This window comes from Elgaria multicarinata, chromosome 1, assembly GCF_023053635.1.
Source record: "Elgaria multicarinata webbii isolate HBS135686 ecotype San Diego chromosome 1, rElgMul1.1.pri, whole genome shotgun sequence".
NCBI classification, from domain to species: domain Eukaryota; kingdom Metazoa; phylum Chordata; class Lepidosauria; order Squamata; family Anguidae; genus Elgaria; species Elgaria multicarinata.
The window spans coordinates 20,561,616-20,570,427 of record NC_086171.1 but is presented as its reverse complement, the minus strand read 5'-3'; positions in this window follow the sequence as shown (position 1 = coordinate 20,570,427).

Genomic DNA, 8,812 nt, shown 5'->3' with positions numbered 1-8,812 from the left:
AGGAAATTCAAAGAAACAGCCTCCACAAACCGGGAGTGGGGGGGGAGGGGATGAGGCTACAGAGGGAAAGGAAGGAGGCAGCAGACGACGTCTCCTCATCTGGTTGCCCATTTTCCCCTCTTTCTTTTTGTGGACTGCCCAGAGTGCTTCGCATATTGGGTGGTACAGAAATGCAATAAATATGTATATAAATATAGGGATAAATTTGCTTTAAGAAGCTTTCTGTACGGAGCTCCGCAAAGAGACTTCAAACTAAAATTGGCGCGAACAAAGGAGGCAGCAGGTTGGTGCAAAATCGGGAAATGGGCCGATCACGTTATCCTACCCTCAAAGCTCCGCCTACATGTCAAAATCCAACATAACTCCCCCAAAGACACATAGCCATAATGCGATGCAAACTCGGACCCGATCTAAAAGTCACGGTAAATCATGAATGAAAATCTGCGCATTATTGCAGTTAAAACCCGACGCTGAGGCGAATGGATGGCTGCGTCATGTAACCTAAAACACGAATATGCGCATTTAGGTTGGGGTAAAGAAGCCATATAGACAAGCCCCTACTCACATTATTTTGAAGCAGTTAAAAACTCTTTAGGAAAAACTAGAAGTGTTGAGCTTTCTTTTTTCTTTCCTTTTTAATGGCTTTTAGTTGCATGAACAGCTGAGATACTTAGCCTTGAGCCTAAACAGGAAAATGATTAATATAATCTGACAATATTAACTATATCTTGTACAATGTTCTTGTAACTTACAATTAAAGCTATTGTAATTTTTGGCTTTTGATGAGTTACCCCAGGGGCTTATTGGTGGGATACAAATTCAGTAAATGAAAACATAGATGTTTAAAGGCATAATTTCATACATTCTCCCAGGGGGATCTAGGAAGTATTTAATTCTTTTTTCTTAATTACTGGGCATAAGTCCCCTCTCCCCCTCCCTTTCTTACTGTGACACATGTAAGACACTAAGTCACTAACAGCGCAATTCTTACTCTCAAGTAAGTGTGTATAGCAACCTTCCCTACCCTGGTGCCTTCTGGATGTTTTGGACTATAATTCCCATCAGCAACAGCTGGCATAGCCAATTTTCAGGGATGATGGGGGGGTAAAGAAGTGTAGCATAAAACAGTGTGCAGAATTTTACTTATTAGAGTTTCAGGATGTTTATTTATTTCTCTATTGGTATTGGTATGAATGAATTATTGGTATCGACTCCAATGCAATTTACCATGCAGCAGATGCCCTTACTTTAAGATGATCTGATTTTAGGTCATATTGGAAGCCAAGCATACATGGATGTTGTGTACTTTGTACACTAAACAGTATAAGGATTGCATAGTGGCCAAACTAGGTTTGTGTGATATGGTGCTTGCTCACAGGAAGAACAGCTTTGAGCTACTGACTGGTTTTAGGTTGGAATTTCTCACTTCCTAGGGATTCTCCACACCAGCCTTTTCATCCCATGACTTTACCAGGGTTTCTGCAGGAGTAAGATCAGTCCTTTAAACACAATTCCCCTAGATTTTTGATGGGAGTTCCCATATTTGCAAATTCTATATGTTACATTATAGAGCCACTAGATGGTGGTTTGGTTATAGCACAACTCCATCATTATACATTGAGATTCAAATCACAATTTTTAAATAGCCCAATATTCCCATTACAAATAAAGCCACAGAAATGATCACTAAGCATGGGAGAGGCCCTGGAAGGTTAGGATGTCATGTAAAGGATCCGCAAACTTCCGTGAGTAATCAATCTCGATCACAGGATAAGAACCCTGTATGAAGAAGCCTCTCGTTATTGTGGAGTGAGTTTCTTTTTTTTGTTCTTTGTTCTTTTTAATTTTTGTGAACTGCCCAGAGAGCTTTGGCTATGGGACAGAATAGAAATGCAATGCAATGCAATTTCTAAGTCCCACCTTGTCTTAATTAACAAGTCTACTTTAAAATTTTAAGATTTCTGGACTAAGTGTTAACTTGCCAACGGTGAAAGTCATGCCAATTTTCCACACTGGGATGAGGGAAAGTTCATGAATTCTAATAGTTGTGGGTCTGGTGCAAGCTAATGGCTATTTCCTTGACAGTTAACAGATTTTAGGAAAGGGAAATAAGAAAGGATGCTAGCCAAGGCTTCTGATGCATTGGGCAAAGGCCAAATATCAAAGGAAATAGTGCTACATGTGATTATCTGAACTTGGGACTTTGGCAAGCTCTCATTTCAGTTTTGTGTCTGATCAGCAGAGTCTGTCTTTTGTCATTGTGTGAGAGCTAAACTGAAGAATCTGGAATTTGCCTGCTGACTCACCATCCTGAGCCTCGGTGACATACCACATTCATAGCCTTATGCAGCTGTTTTGAATAGGAATTAGAACCTATAGTAAAAGGAGCTGGAACCTATAGCAAGCATGACTTTAACTTTGCCTCTTTAGCCTTATCAAAAAAAAAAAGGGGGGGGGGAAGCAAGCCTAAATGTGGTCCCTGACAACATTTCAAATGATCTTTCTACTACTACTGTATAAAAGATAATCTGAACTAATGCTTATCTCAATCTTAGACCTGTCTTTATTTCATTTTTTTTAAAGCTCCATTCAGTTTTCTTCCTCATCTTTTTATAGGTGACTTATTACCATTACAGATAAGACTTTAATGGCTGATTTTGCAACACTGTTGCTTAGCTTACCTCCCCTTACAGAAAGCCCAACATTTATACCAGGTTGGGCAAGTCAGGGCCTTCCTGATGTTTTGAATGGCAACTCCCATATTCCCTGGCCATGTTGGCTGGCGTTTCTGGGAGTTGTAGTCCAAAGCATCTGGAGGTAACAAGCTTGCTATATCTGCTCTTAAGCTATAGGGTCCGCAACTAGATTTAGGGCATCATTACACGGGGGAAAATTGTGTTTGCTTACCTTTGCTTCTCTGCCCATGCATTTGTCCCTCATTACTTCATCTTTTGAAAGAGGAAGTAAACAACGTGCCTGTTGCCCATTCAGTGGGCCGCTTTGATCCCGCTGCTTCTCCTGCACACAGCAAGAGATAGTGGCAACTTCCATCTCAAAAAAATAAGTTGGACTTACTGGGGTGTGTTTTTGTTGTGTGAAGAAGGCTTAGAAGGGGCAGGAGGCAGACAATGTCATAAGAGGGACCTGTGAAAATCCATGAGTGCCCAGTAACAAGTGTGCAATAAAATGCTTGTCTGATGGAGCTCACAATTATCATTAGAGTAAACCCACTAAAGTTAGTGGGAATTAAATTAGTCCTGACAAATGTAAGTCACATTGATTTCAATGGGTCTACTCTTGACTAAGGCCATAGCTAGACCTAAGGTTTATCCCTGGATCGTCCAGGGGTCAAACCTGTTCATCTAGGTGACACACAGGGGATCCAGTGCTCAGGCAGGGGCGAACCCTGGATGATCCCAGGATAAACCTTAGGTCTAGCTGTGGCCTATGTCTGGATCCAACTCTGTGTATTATTCCTCTAATACAGCCTTCCCCAACTTCATAGTCCAAAACATCTAGGGAGGACAACTCCCAATATTCCTGGCCATTGGCCATGCTGTCTGGGGCTGATGGGAGTTAGAATTTAAAACATCAAATGCACACCAGTCTGGGGAAGTCTGCTTTAAGAAGAATGGTTGGGGTTGTGCTGTGTAGAGAAGGCGTATTGCTTCCAAGAGAGAAAGAGAGGAAGGAACTCCTTGGGAGGTAGACAAACAAGGCATGACTTGCAAATACTAACTGTAGAGCATGTACTCTTATAGCCACTTGTTGCTCTAAGGAAGAAATAGTACACAGCTGCCAGGAACGCCTCCCCACTTCCTTCCTCTTTTCCTGTAGCAGGAATGACCCCTTCTGCACTGGTGCTTCATCTTTTGGTCAGAGTTGATAAGAAGCGAAGCACGTGCCACTCGGGAAACAGAAGCAAAACTGCATGTCCTCTCTGTGGAGATCATAGTGTAGCAATGTTTGCTGTTAGGGGATAGAGGCACAGGCTACATGTAGGCGATATGGCAAGGCCTCCCCATGGGCAACTTCCTAGTGCCTGTTCATCTCTCTCCCCTCCTCCTCCTCTTCTTTCCACGGAATGACGTTCCCCTTCTCCTTGATTATCATTACTTATGTAAGTGCTGTTTTTGAGTTAATTGAGGAGAGAGACAAGCCCTGTGTCTGGTTAAATCTTCGGGGTGGGTGGGTGTTTCACACTAGGTGTTTCACTTCTGCTGAGCCTGTTTTTCTGTGGTCTGCTGGCAGTTGAATGACAGCTGTGCTCTCATATGACACAGCTCCATCGCACCTACTTTTTTCCCCTGGTATGCATCCACGATTTCCACCTCCATTTCATTAGAGTGTCAAGCGTTGTTCACTTTCACATGCGTGCATTGTTGCACTATTTGTTTTCCTTTTCACCAGAGCTGGCTCACGTTTCCTGCTATCGCCACCCCACCCTGCCCCTTCTCCTTCCCCTTCCAGTTCATTGGTTCTTGTGGCTGATGGACGTGGATGCCTTCCCCCACACACTCCGGCCTTGTTGTCTAAAGCTTAGCGATTTAGTGTTTCATTGGCTGGGCACCTCGTACAGTGAGCAAAAAAGAAAAGGAAAAAAAGAGAAGTTGAAACAGGTGGATGACAGAGCAATGAGAGTGGGGTTAGAGCAGAGAAAGTCCATTCGACCGACTCGGCATGCTGGAGGAGAACCGCACTCCCCCCCCCTCCTCTTTCATCAGCAAGACCGCCCTTCAATGCACCCCCCGCCCAAGCAGGGACGTTCTGCGACATAGCACAAGGACACCAATTCACAAGGATGGAAGGGGGGGGGGAAATACCGCACTTTCCCCATCTTAGAAAAACATGGAAAATGGAGGGGAAGAGGCGAGATGACGACAGGGGACAATGTCGCACGGCAAAATGGTAAACAAGACAGGACAACAGTGTGATAAAATGCTGGTGTGATGGAGCTCTTAATATAATGCTATTGTCCCCATGACAATCCTCCAAAGGAAAAGCATACAGACATTGGGTAGGCTCTCACCTTAAGGCTGAACCCTTAAGGCTGGCTGGGTTTGCTGGGTGATGTAGTCCAACACATCTAGAGGATACCAGGTCAGGGAAAGCTGCCCTAGGGCATAAGAGAAGGGGAGGTGAATTCATCATAGGAGGAATCTGTTTTGGTGGTGTGACAAATGGGCGCCTGTGCTGCACTAACAATCCTGTGAGGTAGGAGAGGCTGCAAGACACCCTTTTGTTGTAGAGGTAGAGCTGTCTTGTGATTAACAATAATTTTTAGCCTGAACGCATGAGAATCCAGGTGTATGGCTTCCGTCTATGGAGAGGGATGGGCCCTTTTCCCAAAATTTCTGTAGGTTGTGATTCTATACACACTTACCTGGGAGTAAGCACCATTGGAAACGATGTGACTTACTCCTGAGTAGATATTTATTTATTGCATTTTTATACTGCCCAATAGCTGCAGCTACAGGACTGCACTGTTTGTGTCCTTGAAAATGTGGCAGCATGCAACAAGTGGTCCGGGCAAGGCCAACTGCAGGCTGGGGCAGCAAAGAAACTAAAGCAGCTTGTTTCGCATTGAGTATATTTAGCAAAGGGCAGAGAAAAGCTCAGAAATAGCCAGTCACTTTTAAAAGAAATTGAAACATAAGTTAAATCTTCATTAGATAATTTATCAGGAACTGAAATCCTAAGAAACCAGGCAGCTTGCAGGTGGTGGGAGGCACCTGGGACTCTGCAGCAGGCTCTAGTTTCGACTCTTTGCCAGCTGCTCAAAGACAAAGCAAGATTTCACAGTCGAAGGTATTTCTACAGAGGCCAGGATCTTCCATAGAGAGGCTGGAAATTAAAACTGACCACTCAATAGCCTGAGTTGACCTCGATTGTGCATCCTTCTGAGATTCCTGCATGTACCTATTTGATATATGATTGAGTCATGGAGGGGCAGTCAAGTCTCAGATGTGAAATAGTGCAAAGTGTGGTGGCTACAGAAGTCTGGCATGCCTGGGCATTTCCTTTGTTCAGAGATGTTTTTTCATGGGAGAGGAGGGAAGGCTGGGTTTGGACAACAAAACCAAAAGTTGATCTTGCTTTTTAAAAAACGAGAGCTGAGAAGCATTTGAGTCTACATAGGTGTTCATTTCTAGAAAAAGACATTTGGGACAGAAATCCCCAACCTTTGTGAGGTGGTGGGCACGTTTGGAATTTTTAAAGAGTTGTGGGCCCACTCACAAAATGGCTGCCATGGATGTGGACATGACTGGTCCCAGAACACTTGTTTCCTAGAAGCCAAACTGGTAAGAATAAAAGAAAAGTAACCTTGTCCAAGAACCTACGTACAAGGCAGAGGTGGGGTTTGAGCTCCAAAACAAATCTACTCTTGAACCCAAATCAAGATGGGATTGCAGGACATCACTTGGCATCTAGTTTACCAGTTCTAAACAAATGTTTCAATTTAAAACATTAAGAAAATAAAAATCAGGAGGGGTGGGTGCCAAATGAGGTGTTCATGGGCATCACATCATTTAAGCTCCTGTTGAAAAGCAGAGAGGTTTTGACCTTCTTGGGGGTGAATCTCCCTTTCCAATGCTCCAGGGCGGGTTTTCAAAAAAATAAGGAAAATTGCATTTTTGGAAAGGTTAGTGTTTGATCAATTTGTGGAAAGCAGTGTATGATCAGTTTGTGGAAATATAGTTTCCATTTCTCACCTTTATAGATAGGGGGGTGTCAGATCGTAAACCCCTGGAAGCTCAATTATTATTATTATTTTTGAAAGACCGGAGACAAAACTGGACGAAGATGTACAAGCTACCTATCAGCTGAATAATATCAACCAAATAACATGATAGAAATGAGCTATACGCTAAAGGGAACGCCGTATGTATTTGTACTTTAATGGTTAATATGTTATTGTAGACAATGTCCACAAATAATTCAATAGAAATGTATTTTTAAAAGTGGGGAAAGTGGCTCAAACTGCACACACAACAGAGGAAGTTGCCTTCAGAGAATGTTAGTTATTGAGGGGGGGGGCATAGAAATGTACTAAATGGATAAATAAAATACTAGGTAAGACTATTTGTCCATTCTAGCTATTGCTACTCTGATTGGAAGAGTGCTGTAGTGTTTCAGGACCAAACCATGTGTGATGTAAATACTTGGAAGTTTATGAATTATTATTTTTTTACAAAAATTGTATATAGCAGGTGCTGGGGATCCCACCCAGGAAGAGGACCACCGTGCACTGGGGTGGGTGGGTTAACTCATTCCTTCCTTGTCACAATCCCAATGGAAATGGCTCTCCTTGAAGTGATTTGGAAAATAACAGCTTTTGGGGAGGGGGAGATTCGTGGGGACCATGATGCAGGAGGAACCTACCCTCTTCCACTGTGCAGCAGTTCACATTTACAATTTCAGACAGCTCAAAGAAAATGTTGACCTAGTGTGCAGCTGCTGTGTAAAAGGCAAATTCCATGTTGGGCATAATTATCAAAGGAACTGAAAATAAGACTGCCAGGAACAAACTCTCCTTGTATAAATCCATGGTGTGACCTATTGTGTACAGTTCTGGTCACCGTCCCTAAATAGTGATATTTTAGAACTGGAAAAAGTGAAGAAAGGGGCAAGTGGAATGATAAAGGAGCAAGAGCAACTCCCCCATGACATTACAATATCTGGGATTGTTTAGCTTGGGAAAAAGGAGGGTAAAGAGAGACATAGTAGGAGTGTACAAAATTATGCATGTGTGGAGAATGTGGGTAGTGAGACATTTTTCTCCCTTTCTTAGTATTAGAATCCAGGGTCACCCCATGAAGATTCAGGACAGATGAAAGGAAGTACTTCTTCACACAATGCATACTTAAACTATGGAATTTATTTCCACAAATCTAGTGACCAATTTGGATGGTTTTAAAAGGGGATTGGAGACATGGAGGAGAAGGCTATCAACAGCTATTATTCCTTATAGAGGAACATTGATGGGAGGGTGCTCTTGCACTCATGTCCTGCCTGTAGGTTTCCCATGGGCAGCTGGCTGGTCACTGTGTGAACAGAATGCTGGACTAGATGAACCAGCATGGCTCTTCTTGCATTCTTAATGAAGTTTTCAGGTACCTTTCAAGTGCCATGTTTAAAACCATATGTACTTTGGCCTGTATGCCAAAGTACACATGATGTACTTTGGCATACTTTCCTACCACCTGCTACTGCATCCTTCTAAGTGGAGATGCCATGTTGAGGTTTAAACCTGGAACCTTCTGCATGAGTGCCCGACAAGTATAAGAGCAGAACCTCTTCTGATGAAGCAGAAATGTTCCAGACATATAGCAGAAATCCCTCTGTATCCCTCTCAGCAGAGGAAAGAATGTGCCTCTCTGTTCCTGAGTTGTAATTCTCTTAAGAAAAGCTACAGATCTGATTTCAAAAATGTATTTTAAGACATTGTACACAGAAAGGTAGACCAGGTGTTCAGATATTTACTTCTCCAAATTATTTCTAAAAACTATGTACAGTATTAGATCATTACAATTTCCGTGCACCAAGGACAAGCAAGTCCTAGGTTGCAAATTGAGACTACAACTCTCAAATGCAAGAGCAAGATGCATTTCCGCCTCTAGGGGGCACTGCCACTGAAGCAGAGACTGAAACTGATAGCTATAGCTCAGGAAATGAGTCTGATAAAATTTCATGCATATTCATTGAATCTTGGTCCCCCCCCCTTTTTTTTTTTTTTTTTTTTTGTCAGTTCTTTTATGGGAATGGGTGCTTTATGTCCACTTGACACTGTGGAGGACTAGCGGAGACATAA